Raw genomic sequence first — 16,532 nt, forward strand, 5'->3', positions numbered from 1 at the left:
TTCGGCTTGGGCGCTGTGCAGCGGTATTGGTAGCACTTCACCTTCCGTTCAAGCATCTTCTAATCCGCCCCACGTACTCTCTCTTACAACTCAGGGAAATTTCGTACATATTACCCTTTGTCCACAAAACGTACACCATTCTATGCTCGTTCGCATAGTTGTGTGTCAGCGTGGCTTGTGGGTTATTCATTCTGTACCGCTTCAGAAGCCTACAAGGGGCAGAAAAGACGACGTTTACCCTGGAGCGTAGACCACTTTTTTCACGTTGTAAGAAAACTTAGGCGTTCAAGAGAAAACCAAGGTTAACATCCCGACGGAAGATTTGAAGCTTGGGCTTGTCGGTACAAATGTTCAAAAGAAAGCGACAGCGCGTCGAACGGGAATAGGAGAAGACAAGAAAAATACTCGTGGTAAGTCCTCGCAGACTTAGATGATCTGCACCCCACTATGGGAACCGTCTGCATCTCTTCAACTTAACGTTTCAGCTTCCGCTAGCGGGGTAAGTAAGGCGCTTAGATATTTGGTTTAAGTTCTGTTTTGACGGCGAGTGGTGTTCCTATGAACCGCGCGCCAGAATAACTCAGCTTGTTGTAAACTCGTGAAAAAAATCAGTGCTATTTCACTCTGTGCAGGTGGATGACCAGAGGAGCTGTTTAAGGATGTGTGTGTGTGTGTGTGTGTGTGTGTGTGTGTGTGTGTGTGTGTGTGTGTGTGTGTGTGTGTGTGTGTGTGTGTGTGTGTGTGTGAGAGAGAGAGAGAGAGAGAGAGAGAGAGAGAGAGAGAGAGAGAGAGAGAGAGAGAGAGAGAGAGAGAGAGAGAGAGAGAGAGAGAGAGAGAATAGCTTTAATGAAGACCAGCGATGTTAGCCGAGCCGTCGCGCTCGCTTGCTACGCTATAGGATGGCAGAAACAAAAAAGTAAAAAAAAGAAAATGAAAAAGAAAGAAAATGTGAGAACGAAAAGATTACATTTGCTGCGCCCTAGATTGTCAATCACAAAACTCTGTCCAGTTCTGTGCTCCGAAGAAACTCCAAGAGAGCTTTGATTGCACGTGTAGCCCGTCTGGGACCCGACCAAGGACCCAAAACATCCCTCAGCTCAAGTCCCGCACCAAGCTGCCTGCACAAAGATAATATGAGTTTCTGTCTGTGCACGGTGTGCTTTGGACACACGCATATAACATCATGAATGTCTTCTCGTGAGTTACATGTGAAACCAAAAGGTGAAATGCCTGCTGAATTTTGTACAGGTAATGTACCGTGTAGGCCTTGCCACAAACTTCCGATTAAACCGCTCGCGCCGGGAAAGCGCCCAGAGGGATTGTGGGTAGGTTTCACTGTTCAACACACAATATTGAAAATCCAGTGTACACAGGGAATTTCCACTGTAAAATTCAGCAGGACTCTTCTCCACTCTGTCCAACATGCTACGTAACAGAAGACATCAAACATTTCATCTGTACCTGTCCAAACTTCACAGTGCCAAGGAAGACTCTCCTAACATCTTTGTGTATGCCACACCACGCAGGCCTTGAACTAAGGGCAGTTTTGGGCCCTTGGTCGGACCCGCACCAGGCCGCACGGGCTGTCAAAGCTCTGTTGGTGTTCTTGCGTACTACTGACTTGGAACAAGTGCTGTGACCAACTTAACTTCCAAACTCTGTGTATGTGCTTTCCAAACTCTGTAAATCAGCTTGAACACTATGCGCACCACCTCGTTTTTCATTATTTATTTAAGGTATTTATTTATTTATTTATTTAGTTATTTATTTATTTATTTTATTTCCAAAGACCCTCAAGTTATCGTTCCTTCATATGGCGTAGCATGCTAAGCGATATGGCTCGGCTAACCTTGCTTTTACCATTAAATGCATTCTCTCTCTCTCAGCTTACAAATACCACTCTCATGCGCATCTGTTTAAAGTCAGCTTCTTTTTTGAATGCAACTTCATTACTGGGAAAACAATTCTCCGGGAGAAATACACGTCATCGTGTAAAATAGGAATCGCCGGAGGTCAATAAGTGGCGAGGGAGAGCGAGAGAGAGAGCGAGAGAGAGAGAGCGAGAGCGCGCGCGCGCGCGCGCGCGAGAGAGAGAGAGAGAGAGAGAGAGAGAGAGAGAGAGTTCTTTAATGAGACCGAAGTGGTCAGCCCTGCACAATGCCGCGCTTCCTACTTCAGATGGTCGGCGAACATGTAATGACGTTTATATGCCAAAACGAATAGTAATAATAAAAAAGAAAGGAAAAACGAAAAATCCTCAGACGAACACACAGACACACACATAGAAAAAAGGACAAGAGAGGCAGCCACAAGCTGGAGTCTAGTCCAGACTCTTTAAGGAAACGAACACGAACCTTAAAACCCCGCACCGCAATGCTGTTGTTGTTACAAAGGTTTAAAAAGTCCTTCATGCTGAGATTTCTTGCCCGTAGTTTTAAACTTCGCGCCGTCATTCGCGCCGAGAAGAAGCGTGGGCAAACACAAAACAGGTGTTCAGTGCCCTCTCGTAAAAACCGTCTGTGTGTTTAAGATTGCTTTACAGGTTTTACTTAGAACGGGAGCAACAATTTTATTCATATCCTTCAAGCAACTGCTTAGTGAACTAATCAGGCGGGAATTTTTGAACTTGTTTAGTCCGGTCGAAATCGGCGCCGAAGAGGTGCCCAAGTGAAGAGGAGGGCAGCGGCTTTTCTCGTCATATTGATGCACAAAGAAAGTTAACCTATAAAAGCTCCTCTGGAAACAGTCAGTCAAGAACATCCGGACATAAGCTTGCCCTCACTCACCTTATCGCTACATGCTTTGATGGCCAAGTGGAGGGCTTCCTGAGCGTCTATTGTCGCCTTAGTTGGTGAGGCAATACTTAAAAGAATGCGCGCAAAGGCTCAGCCGTGCGCAGAAGCTACGGAGAGCAGGCTAGAGGCTTAAAATATCCCAATACATGCACAAGTTTTCCCATAACTCGAAAAAGTGGCTCTATGATCAGACGTAGATGTCGTCTTTTGTGACCATATAGCTTCTGAAGCATTTCAGGATGGCTGAACAGGAGGCGGTTAGGGAAAATAACTGTGGTCGCTTTTCTGATGGAGGCGAAAAGCGCAAACGCCCATGTGTTCGAGATTTTGGCGCATGTTAACGATCCCCAGGTGGTTAAAATTATTCCAGAGCTTTTTACGACGCGGCGCCTCATCGCCTGTGTAGCGTCGGCGCGTAAAACCCCACAATTAATCAACATAACTGCGGTAAAAAAGCGCAGTATGGCGAGCATCGTATCGATAGCAAGTATTGTCTCCACAATTCCCGGGAGTGTTCAGGGGCAGTATATGTCGGGCGACCGCGGTTTACACTTGAATGATAGGCGCACGGAACAGGCTAGCAAACAAGTGCTCTTGAACACAATGCACGCGACGTCTTTTGGGCTCTCAAAGCTACACGTGTGGACGAACGCCTCTTTTTTGAAAAAAAAAAAAAAAATAGTTGTCGAGAGAAGTGCCGACCATGTCACACTCGAGATAATTGAAGCTCAGCTGATAAGCAGGCTCAGCAGCGCATGTGCAAGCTCCCCTTCTGCTGCAGTATGAAAAAAAAAAAAAACAGCTGAAACTTTTCGCAGGGGCTGCTGCGACCGGACTCGTAGACTGTTGTTTTCTTTTTAAGGCGGCAAGTTTCCTTAGTAGGGCCGATGGTGTTCTGTAAATAGACTAATGCACTTCCTCATAGAATGGTTCGTTCGGCGAAAAGATCTGATCATATCTCTGGACACACAACGCGAGCGTGAAACCGGGCTTACACTTTGACAAAACGATCGATTGATTGATCGATTGTAAGGTTTAAGGTGCCGACGCAACGCAGGCGATGAGGCGCGCAGTAGTGGAGGGCTCCGTATTAATCTTTACTGCCTGGAGATCTTTAACGCGCGCCGAAATCTCGTCCGCACGGGCGTTTTTGCTTTTCGCCTCCATCAGAAAAGCGGCCGCCGCGGCCGGGAATTGAACGCGCGACCTTGTGCTCAGCAGCGCAACGCCTTAGCCACTGAGCCACCACGGCGGGTACTTCGACAAAACGGCTACTTGAAAATCGCGAAAAAGGAAAGGTTCTACATCAGACAATACGCGCGTCGACCATGACGAAGGAGTACAGCTTTATCCTATAAACCACGTGTCGGTGTACATTTAGATCGTTCGTAGATGCGTTTACTTATTTCGCGAAAAATGGTCGCATGGTTTCATTCTTCGTTCGCGATTTGGGTCTTTGAATGTTTGACGATCGATTAGACACGCTTAAAGAGAAGGTATTGACTCACTTTTAGCTTTCGCACTTCTGTCTACTTGCTTTAGGAAGGGACGGCGAATTTTTTTTTGCGATAGCATGCCTTGTGGCGTGAAGCGCATATTGCTGGTTTATGCTGGCTCCCGTCTCGCTGAGGAATGCAAGACGGTAGCAATGGTGGAGTCCCCGTATCCACCGGCAGGATCGGGGAGTCTGCCGGGGTGGATGCCTGTGCCTCCAAGAAGTCGAGTTCTCGCCTCTTCTCTGTCAGTATCTTCGGCTTTTGCTTTGTGGTTGCCGCTCTTTTATGTATGTGTTCCCGTGTGTTGCTATGTCTTCATATGTGTTCATATGTATGTGTTCATATGTGTTCGATGAATAACTCATCGATTAAACTGTTTGTTCAGCGCAGGGGGTTTCAAGTCTTCTGTTCTCGTACCATATGCTCAGCTCTAACGCTTAAAGCCTTAAACGCTTCATTGTGCGAAAAAGAGCGGCGTTATCCGGCACAGAATACGGCCGCCGGTGTAAAGAGTCTAAAACACTTCTCAGAGATGTGTGAATTTATGTCAGAGTACGTATGTGCATTAATTTAGACAAAGTATATTTGAATTGGATGCAGAAAATTTCATGAAAGCAGTTTGAGAAACAAAAGGAATGTAGCGTTTAGAGAGAGTTTAGAGTTCCCGCGTTACGTCAAACATGCTTAAAGCAGCCCGAAAACTGCTTACGACTACAAAAGGGCTTGTTCACTCTACGAGGACAAAATTACGTTCTAGCGCGAGGCGTAAACGAGTGTCCCGGTGTTTTGGACGACGGTTTCGACGACCGACAGCCCGAGCCCCTAAGGGGATCGCCCCTGAAAATTGTCGCCTGACGCCTATTGCTTTTGTTATCTGGTGGCTCAAGATCAGCCGTATACGTCACCCGTATACGTCACCTCTACGAGGAACGGGTGTCAAGCTTCAACCCAGCCTTATCAGGCGTCACTCCATGGGCGGCAGTGCGGGACGGATGCCAACTGGCACGGCGTCCCCCAGGGAGCGTAAGCCGTCTCAAGATGCTGCAATGCGCAGCCTTGACTCCGTTGCTCCCGATATGAGATTACCTCTTTTCGTAAGCCACGAGACATGCCGCCTTCCTGAAACTCAAGCCGTTAGTTCATATGGGGTCGATAAAGGCAAACTACAACTCTGTTCAATTTGAAGAGCTAGCATTTGGTAACTCACTCAGCTCCGTTGCAGCCACGAAAAACGTTGTTTTTCGTTTTTCGACGAAACAACCTTGTTTGTTCGACGTTGTTACGTAGAAAACAAAAACGTTTTTTTTTGTCGAAAAACGAAAGGAATTTTGAGAAACTTGAGCCGAGAGTTTCTGAAGAAAGAAATACTCAATCATCTTAATAACGTCACATAAGAACGCCCGTAAATGATCGATATTTAAACGCCTCAGGTGAGAGCAAGCACATTGTTATGACGACGCAGCAACAAAATGTGAAGTGCGTAGCTTTCGAGCCATGAACGCTAATTTATTAAAAATCCCGGGCCATCTCCACCAACGTGAAACCTGGGGAGGGGCGAAGCACGCATTCTTGGCGCCTTGGCGTTTTTGCCAACGGAGATGAAATCGTTGGGGGGCAGGGGTATACAGCTTTGCTGTAAAGGCCTCTTGTCTTTGAAGCACAAAGCTCTCTAGCGCCAGGCGTAAACGAGTGTCTCGGTGCGTTTTAAGAACGCGTTACGAAGCGCTCCAGCGCGAAGCGTAATGGAGTTTTCCGGTGTTTTAGTACCGTGACTACATGAGACGACGATTACGACGACGACGACAGGAGACGCCAACAGCCCCATCCCCTAAGGGGCTTCACCCCTAAAAGCACGTCCAGGACGTAACAATGGTCAAGGTATTCACTTAGAACTCCATCGTTAGCTGGAGATGATAGACGGGGACGCAAACTAGCTAGTACATGAGCGTTAAGGCACTTCCAATTAACGTTCAATTGCAATTTACTGTATTATTTATGGCTGCCTCTGTGCAGCTTCCATCGTCTACGGTCTGCGTGCCCATAGACGACCATACTATTCGACTATAGACGTACTGTTTTATGGGACAAGTCCGACGGCAGTACGGAAGCCTGTAAGGACACTGTACTGCTACAAATATGTATAACGATAGCCTAATAGAACTCAAAGGAATAGTGTTCATATTCAAAAGTTTAACTGCGCGAAAGACAAATACAAGAAAGGACACAGACGAGCGCAGTTCGCGCAGTTAAACTTTTGAATATGAACCCCTTCCAACTCGCCCAGCTGTCTCTCAAGGAATAGTGTCCTTGCGAATGGGCATGCGTGGACTTCAGCACACAGTTTTGGAATTAGGTGTATACGTCGATCCCCCAAGCAATATTTCCCAGGTGGCGTGGGCGCACGCATAGTTGCTGCGCGCTGATCACGTGGGGGACTCACATTCCACATCCTGTAAGGGCCAATGGCTCATTGCGCCATCTAGGGGCACTGTTACGAAATATATCCACGTGCTTTTTTATGCTATGATTAAACTAACATGGGCCGGCTTGTCTCGCGGTTGGACGTTTTTTGTTACTCGAGACACATTTATTTTTATAACGCGTGTTATCTATTTGTGGCACATTTGGGCATTAAAAACAAAATTTAGGATTTTTTTCCTCTTCAGGACTGGTCCAGCTCTTGTTTTGTACGCTTCAGTGGTTTGATCTCTTTGAACTCGGTTTCGGCTACTTTTCTTGGATATTTTCGGTCAGTAGCATGATTTTAGCCCTGAAAAAGTGAACTTCGGTTTGAATAATGCTTAAGTTGGGCGATTTTGTACCATTTCGGTCGGTTTCAACTGTCCCATAGCAGGGCGAACGAAGACTAGCTGCGGTAAGCACAAGTGGATGTGTCTTTTTAAGCTCGGTTGTTTCGCCCGTAATAGGTTTGTTTTGCGAGGTATTATTCCACGCAAGGTGTTTTTTATTGGCTTTAGGCAGACTTCTGCTGTCCAAAGTGCCCAAAGCAGGCGTGGGCCTGTACGGGATGTGGATTGTGAATACTCACACCAGTGATCTCTTGGTGGCCGTTCCCGCAATTTGGGCAGCTGAAAGAAGCAAGGTCAACGCAAAGCACGTCACCGACGTGCCAAAGCAAACAGCGAGCTTACCGCTGGATGCGCGTTACATTACGCCAAAATGAGTTGTTGTGTAGGGATTGTTCCGCCGTGTTTTCCGAGGCGAAAGCGGCTAACGACGCTGCGATTACCGCCAGACATTCGGTTTCAGCGAGGTTTGATTGGTCAGTCGCGAAGTCTTAAAAGCAACACGTTCTATTTCCTCTTCCGTAATGCCTCTGCGTACACATTTGGTTGGGGAAAACCAAGCGACTTTCTAGATGTGGTAGCGTCAGGCTTCTATTTTTATATCCAGTAAAATATCCCTCCATCCAGTTAATGGTGTTCCTGTGCTTGTAGACCCACCTCTCGCCAGCCACTCAGTTACCTTGGTGACTCACCAGTTGTCAATTGTCCGCATTGCATGACCAGCCCGTGTCCGTACCTTCCTCTTAATTTTGTTCTCTGATACGGGATGCTCGTTTCCTAGCGACCTATCTGGAAGCATTATTCCTTCGAACCTTCTTTCCAATGCATGCTTGGCTGACCTAAGTTTAACTCCAAGACGCTTAATAGGGAACTAAGCCCTTGAATTTTTTCAAATAGTCAGCAAAATTTTAAAGCGAAGCTTTTCTTCTATGCCTCACTGGTGTCGTCCATATCGTTACGTTCAAAACGAACTGCAGAAAAACCAACTTACACAATGGATTTCCACAAGGGCGGATCAAGAAGAAAACCACGCTGTCGTGGCCGGAATAGAACCTGGGTCCCTCGCGCTATGAAGCCGACTTTAGTGTCATTAGATAAGCTACAGAGTGCCGTCACTGAGGCATGCCAGTGAGCAACGGCGGCCATTTTGTTGTTTATCAGTGTTGCCAGATTGCCGCTTCTGCGGCCTCGCCGCTCACTTTGACGAGGTCATTTGTAAACAACCCTGCCGAAGACGCCGAAACACGGTATCTTCGGACACACAACTGCAGTTGAAATGCTGCGAAGCGCGTTATCTTTGATTGACGTTCACAATGACGACAGCCGCGCGCAGCCGCAGAGCAGGGAGTACAAGCTGAGGATACCACAATTGACCGACAGAAAACGCATAAGCAACAAAATGGCGGTGCCCATGAACCGTCGCAGTGTAAACAAATGTCACGTGATGCGATCTGACCTATGATCAAGGCGGCGGCACGGAACAATTGGGGAAAAGAGTGTCGATACTCTGTAACCTTATCTAGTGACACGAGCCGACGTCTATCCGATTGTGCCATTCCGACACGGTCGAAGCAGTCTGGATTTCGGACTTTCACCTTGCCTCGGATAGTGTGTCAGAAAGCGTGTTAATTATCTTTATCTTGAGTAAGGGGCTTCGATTTTTGTTTTCCTTGTACCACGCTCTTTGCTGATCTGGGGACGTCGACTTTGAAGGCACATGGTCATGTCCGCTTTTAACCTACGCACAAAAAGGTTTATGTAACTGTAAGCCCAGATTTTCAGATAATGAATGGCAGCCTACCATTGTCCCTGAAGAAGACAGTGTATGACAGCTGCATCTTACCGGTACTCACCTACGGGGCAGAAACTTGGATGCTCACTAAGAGGGTTCAACCTAAATTGAGGACGACTCAGCGAGCAATGGAATGGAAGATTATATGTGTAACATTAAGGGAAAAGAAGAGAACGGAGTGGGTAAGGGAACAAACGCGTGTTAAGGACATGCCAATAGAAATTAAGGAGAAGAAATGGTTGATTGATTGTAGGGTTTAACGCACCGACGGAACACAGGCGATGAGGCGCGCCGTAGTGGAGGGCTCTGGATTAATTTTGACCACCTGGAGATCTTTAACGTGCGCCGAAATCTCGTACACACGGGTGTTTTTGCTTTTCGCCTCCATCAGAAAAGCGGCCACCGCGGCCGGAAATCGAACCCGCGACCTTGTGCTCAGCAGCAGAACGCCTTAGCCCCTGAGCCACCGCGGCGGGTAAGAAGAAATGGACGAGGGCAGGGCATGTAATGCGAAGGCGAGATAACCGTTGGTCATTAAGGCTAACAGAGTGGATCCCTAGACAAGGCAAGCGTGGCAGGGGGCGGCAGAAAGTTGGATGGGCAGATTAAACCAAGAAGTTTGCGGGGTTATAAAGTGGTCGCAGTTAGCACAGTACCGGGATAATTGGAGATCTATGGGAGAGGCCTTTGCCCTGCAGTGGGCGTAGATAAGCTGATGACGATGCTGATGAACTGTAGGCGCGGTGAGTATTTAGGTTTTAGAGGATGAGACAGAGTTAAAACACGTTAAAAATTTCTGTGGCGTACGAGTGAAAAAATTCGTGAGATGGCCGCAAAAGCACACGCTGCTTTCTCATTTGTTGAGATTTACAAAGAAACCAAAGCTTTGTATTTAAACGTACCTTATACAGATAAGGTATTAGGCTCGTTTAAGTACGCAGCCCAACCGAAAGCAAGAGTTCGACCCATGCACTCGAATGTCCTTTTAAGGAAAATGACAGTTTCGTCATGCAACAGGGCTGATTTCCCGATTACTTATGTAGTTTCTTCGTGTGCTTCAAATTGCAAAGTGAGTTGCATGAGGGACGTTTTGAGAACTGCTGCTTCGTTGTAAGAGCTCTACAGTTTGATGCTGAATTTTGTGACCTACAAAATGTACGTTTGCATTTTCTCTCGTGAGCTGTACTGCGTGGCCTCGTAAACGGGAACAGCGTTTATTGTTTAACGGCAAAAAGAAAATGGAAAGAGAGAAAGTGGTGACCCATGTCCAGGCGGCCTTCGGAACCCACAGCAGCCGGCGCACGGGGCATCCGGTTCTCGTGACCCTTCAACTCGGAACTGGTAAGCCTACGTTCCCACTGCTCCTGGGTACGGACCTGTCGCGTTGGTGCTCTGTGCAGCGAAGCTTTTGGAAATACGCCTCCTGGGTAGGTGATGGTAGTGGTTCGGGATGTGTAACGCACTGCCGCACGAGTTGGTAGGTGGTATTTGGTGTGATGCAAATGTCGCATTTGTAGGGGTAAATGGCGTAAGCGATGCGATGTAGCATTGTGAGGTTACAGTAAGTGTGTGTTTGAATTCGGCGCAGATTCACGAGTCTCTACTCTTCACGTTGAGTGGTGGATGAAATGGGATCGAAATAAGTTCAAGCAATGCCAACTAAACGCGTTCACAGTCGCGCGACGTCACGCTCAGTTTTTGTTCTGTTTCGTTCTTTGAACTTCTTGGTAATCTCCTCTGGAGTTCAAGTTCACACAGGTAAAGCAAAGTGTGCTGACGCACAAGAAGCTATGCCTCTTTACGCTCTTTCTTGGATTGTTTCTTTGTTGAGCAGCTGCCATCCTCAGTGGTTAATGTGCTGATCTAAATTTAGCGTGCAGCAGTTGCTGCCTTTTACCTGAGCATTTAGATCCTACGCTGTCTTGAGAACATTGTAGTGACATTTCATGTGTATAGTATAAGCCTTCCAGAAGTTATATGGCTGAAAGACTTGTTCATGGGTTCACGTTTATTATTTATAGTTACGGACCGTCATGCCCCCAAATCGCAACGATTAAACAAATATTAACAGAGGGATGGAGCTTGAGGGCAACGAATAAGAAGCCTGCCGTTGGCAGAGATAATATGTGTGCTCTGTGAGATGGATATGGGAACACTATGAACAGGTGAGATAATTAACTAGCGGGATGGTTCTATGCGAATGGATTAGCTAGCACCGATAGGCCAGGAAATAAGTACTGAAAGGACTAGGTTGGTTCTCGATGTTCCAACAGTAACTATAAAAACGTGGTTGAAAAGGTGCTCAGGGGGTTGAAGACAGGGAAAGACGCAAGGGGCGATAGTATAACCACGAACCTACTAAAAGATGCTATAACTGTGCTAGAAAATCACAAAAGTATTTTGAGAATGCCTCACGATATTGAAAGTAGCACATTTTAGCCCACAGCAGCCTATTTCTGTTGTATAAAAGTTGGTTATGGCAAAATTAAAAGCGGAACACATGAAAGTCTATAACAATAAAGGCGTTTCTACAAGACTCCCGTGCGGGAGTCGGTTATAAACTTTCGTTGTCACAGCACGTTTGCAATTGTTGCCTTGTGTTTTACCGACCAGACAAGCTTCCGTCCTACACTGGTTTTTAGCAATCAAGACAGCATGCTGAATTTCGGAGAGCCCACTCACCAGTACATCACACTTATGACATGAACCAGGTGATAGAGAAATCTTCATAGTAAAGCAAAAAAGTTTAGACGGCACTAATAATAATTTAACAAATTGACCCCGTATCTGCTTACTTCGCGGCAAATGTCGTCAAGAGACGATAGTCTTTTGCAGCTCCTGTTACGTAAAGCCTCTGTCTTCTGTCTCTCGCCCACCTATGCCGCTTTGCTCCTGCCGTCTCGCTTTTCCCACGATAAACACGGTGGAGGCTCGCCCCAGTCAATTAAATTCTAGCGCGTTCCACTGCTTGCGCGCCATCTGCTGGAACGCTTAGTTACTGTGGCACTTCTTGGAATGCCGCCAGGAGGGCTACCGCCATGCGCTAGCGTTTTTTATATTTCTGTATCAAAAATGTTTTTTTCAAATTGCGCATTTTAAATTTACTACCGCAAAAATAAAGCAGTCATGCATTTTTGTTGCAAGAACGCTGCAAATTTGAGATGTGTATTGATTGACTGCTTCAAATATGCCTAATGTTTGGTTTTTGAAGCACAATGTTGGCGAATGTGAACACTTCCACCACATTTATTACTTCGGAAATGTTTTGGCTGCATGACGGTGTCGTTCAAGAATTCGTTTAACTTTTGGCCGGGCGGCTGAACCGAGGGACAGACAGACAGACAGACAGACAGACAGACAGACAGACAGACAGACAGACAGCCGGACGGACGGACGGACGGACAGACAGACAGACAGACAGACAGACAGACAGACAGACAGACAGACGGACGGACGGACGGACGGACAGACAGACAGACAGACAGACAGACAGACGGACAGACACAGACAGACGGACGGACGGACGGACGGACGGACATACAGACAGACAGACAGACAGACAGACAGACAGACAGACAGACAGAAGGACAGACGGACAGACAGACAGACCAAAATTTTCGAGTCCGAGAAAGACTATCGTCTTTACAAATGTCTGATTCTGTAGACACCCGTGCAGTAATAGAAGAAGTGAAAAAAAAGGAGGTACGTAAGACGTACAGAGGGCCCTTCAAAAACGTATACACAGGGTACTTTTAGTAACAAGAAACAATTGGCGCCTTGTATTAGGGATCAAGCGCTTGCGGAATCCTCTTGTATTAGGGAGCAAGCGAGGCGGAATCCATGCCCAAATACAGTTGAGCCGGACATACGAACTGGAGCAGTGACCACAGGAGAAACAGAGGGTGACAGACTGACTGCCGAGGCACGGGAATATGAGCATTGGAATGCCGGCAACTCGATGGAAAGGAAATCGTGATCCATTACACTCTATGAAGCTGGATGACCAGGGAAGCTTTGTAGCGCACGACATGAAGGGGACACACAATTTAGGTGAAAGGTGTGAGCAAATGTTACTTCTCTTCGGCGCTGACGGCGCTCATCTGTGAGAAAGACACTTGCATTTTTACTCTACTGATTTTAAAAGTGGTACCTATTGATAAATAATCCATTCAAATCGAATATACAAGTGATGAGACGTATTAGCTTGAGATCCAAATCCTGTTTTGAACAGCGTGCCACTATGGAGGTGATACCCGCCGCGGTGACTCAATGGCTAAGGCGTTGGGCTGCTGAACACCAGGACGCGGGTTTGATTCCCGGCCGTGGCGGTCGCTTTTCTGATGGAGATGAAAATCAAAAACGCCTGTGTGTACGAGATTTAGGCGCACGTTAAAGATCCCCAGGTTGTCAAAATTAATCCGCCGCCCTCTACTAAGCCGCGCCTCATCGCCTGCGTTGCGTCGGTGCGTTAAAACCTGCAATCAATCATGGAGGTGATCGCGTGTTAATTTCACATACACCGGGCCGTCAGTTTGACAGCACCTTACGCTATATAATGCCTAGCGCTATGACGACGCGTGGAGCGCCTTGGGAGTTTTTGTTCACGGACACGAAAAGTACACAGAAGCCCAGTTATGTGCAAGTCCACTGTCATCTTTTTAATGTCAGCGTTACTGTAATATAAGCTTCTCCTTTTGAAATATCTCAAAATTTCGCGTACACTCTGTTCCTTTTGGTTAAAAGCGGTATCGACAGCCAAACCTACCATGAAGTACATCATAAATATTCCAGTGCATACCGGGTACCGAGAGACGGGCACACGAATCTTCTGCATCGGAGGGTACGAAACAAAGCGGCATTTAAAATATGCTCGCCCGATACGGTACGCACAATGATTAATATAATATTGTTCTAATATAACGACCCAAAATGACACAGATGCGCAACGCTACTTGTTCGAGTGTTCAAGCAGCCGTAAAAGCCTACGTAAACCGCTTTTCTGAAACGATAGAACACATGCCCTTATTAAGAGTCACGAAGGAGGTGTATTGCGCAACTCATTTTCTTTAAAAAAGCATTAGCAGAGTCTACACGTTCTGCTGATACCATGCATGCGTCAGGAACAAAAGCGTTCCATTTGCAAGAAGATGCAGCCTTTATTCCTACGGGATCTCGCGCTTCACGCAAAAGAAGGTTGTGTTTTTGCACTGACGTCAGGCGCAGCTGGCATGTTTGTGCATGAACCACATGGGAAGCCAAAAGGTGGGCGCTCTTCTAATTGCTCTCACCATCGAGAGTGCTGTAAACGCCGCAAGTAGTTCACCAGGGAAGCCTGTGGTGACGCCATTTGCGAGCTATATATGGCAAGTGCGTCAAACGAAACTTCGTACATCGCGGTGTTGGCATCAACAAATCACAGCATGTGCAGTTCTCCTTTTAACTTTGAACGCGCGGTGTGGAAGTAGCCAGCACCAAAGAGTTTTTTTTACAATACGCACTAGAGAGGAATTTGGCGCTAGCGTCTATGCGGCTGACAGCGTGGTCGTCTGTGTGGTGATGGGCCGCCATTATACCATGCCGTCGCCTTAGTTTCATCATTGGCTTTGATTGAACGTTTTTGTCGCCATACATTAAAATACAAAGCCACTAAATGCAAAGAAGAGTATGTAATTATAAAAAAAACAATAAAAAAATCTTTTTTTAAAGCTTTTTTCTTTTCATGAAACCTTTTAGTCGCCATAAATTCAGATACAATGCCACTAAAATGCAAAGAGCGTGTAATTATACACTTATAAAATAAAAAAGGAACGTTGTTTTAAAGTACTTTTTTTTTTAATGAGAGTCAGTCGAAACGGCTGTCTTGTCATAATAATGCGTAGTGAAAAAAAGGAAACCCCGAAAAACTCTTAAGAATCCAAATGTCATGCCAAGCCCAAGCCAGAAGCTGTGGTCATCCCATAATCTTTCATCCCGACATGGATTCCTAAGCGCAGTTTCCTCTAGTATACTCACCAAGAAACTCTATGGCGAGCACCAAACGATGGGCCACATCTCGCGATGGCTACTGACGGCGGCGGCGATCGATTTCAAGTTGGCTGCATGTTCCCCAAGAGGACGTAAGTTGAGAATGTGTGTAACGCGCGTGTTAAAGCGACTATGAGGATAAAATGCAAGTTTCGTTCATTAACGAGGCTTTATTCCGATGACAACAATATCAATTTTTATCCCCAACGTCAAACAAATAATCGAGACATCAAAGATAACATATTCAACAATGGCGACTCCCTAGCCACTTTCCAGAAATTTTTGATGACGTCACAGAATATTGTTTGTGCGATTGGCGTCCGCCGGACGACTGTAGCGGGGCCCCCAGTTCCCTTTGATCGCGTCAATTCATTGCTAAAGAGAAGTTAAGACACTGATAATTGCGTTTTCAGTGGAGGTCCAATATTACGTCATCCGTTGCCGTAATACGTCACTGTAGCGCGAAATTTGAAAGCATAGATATTTCTTGCGTTTTTTGCTATCTGGAATGAACCTCAGGGAGTAACGAAAGGGTAGCTCTTTCAAATAGACAACTTTGCATTTTGTCTTCATTGACCTTTGATCTGCGCGTTATGTCTCTCCTCTGAAACATCCAGCCGGTGCTCCCGCCACGGCAGTATTCCTTGTGTGCGTTCTTCTTTTTCTTCTTAGAAGTGTCGCTAATCTTTCAGGTTAGCAGGGCCGCCGTAAAAAGGAAAGGTTCGTGAACTGGTGCAACAATACGTACAGCTGAATAAGTGTGTGCACACTTGTGACGGCACGACAACTGCGCGAGCTCAAGGAAATGGCAAAGAAAATCAATTTTTTTTTGCAAACCTGCTTCATGCAGGAACTGCAGTAATGTATTGAAATCTCGTATAAGCTCGAATTTACCCCCAACTATTCCATTGTTTGTCCGTGCATAGCCAAGGATTCGGTTATTGCAGCACAGGAGCCACCGCTACATTTAGCGGCCTTTAGGTCGATGGACACCTACTGACTGACTGCTCGTGAAACGGTTCAGGTCTCTGCCACGGTGTGTGTGTGTGGGGGGGGGGGGGGGGGGGGGGGGGGAGAAGCGTGAAACAGACCATTCACATTGCCTTATCGCAGCTGTGTTCTCTGCGCACAAAGCGGCGGAAAGTGAAAGAGTGCCGGAAGCTCGAAGAACAGAGCATCGAAGAGTAATGCGAAAGTCGTCGGTTCGAGTCCCACACTATGTGGGCATTATTGTTGTTTATAGCTATTCCTGATTACGTTTGAAATTTAGGATTTATCTGTTCCGCATGCTTCGATAAAAGCAATATCACATGTTACACGACAATTGTATACAATACATGACTTCCTGTAGCGCAAAAATAATGATGGACAAGCACAGGAAGAAGCGACGGGCGAAGCGCTAACTTCCAACTGAGCTTTAATCAGTCACAATGCAACGAAGTCAACTCTTGTGTCCGTCACATTTTTCTGTTGATGCAGTTGATTCATTGTGGGGTTTAACGCGCCGACGAAGCGCAGGCGATGAGGCGCGCCGTAATGGAGGGCTACGGATTAATTTCGAACACCTGGGGATCTTTAACGTGCGCCGAAATCTCGTACACACGGGCGTTTTAGCTTT

The 16,532-nt window shown here is 46.5% G+C and overlaps 1 protein-coding gene across 3 annotated transcripts in view; it reads right to left on the minus strand.

Annotated features, from left to right (window-relative positions):
• Window positions 1-16,532, minus strand: part of LOC144138577 (sodium-independent sulfate anion transporter-like) — a 174,103-nt gene that overhangs the window by 126,683 nt on the left and 30,888 nt on the right. The window lies entirely within an intron of this gene.

Source organism: Haemaphysalis longicornis, unplaced genomic scaffold (assembly GCF_048455015.1).
Source record: "Haemaphysalis longicornis isolate Haplotype H1 unplaced genomic scaffold, Haemaphysalis longicornis Haplotype H1 scaffold_5, whole genome shotgun sequence".
Classification (NCBI taxonomy): domain Eukaryota; kingdom Metazoa; phylum Arthropoda; class Arachnida; order Ixodida; family Ixodidae; genus Haemaphysalis; species Haemaphysalis longicornis.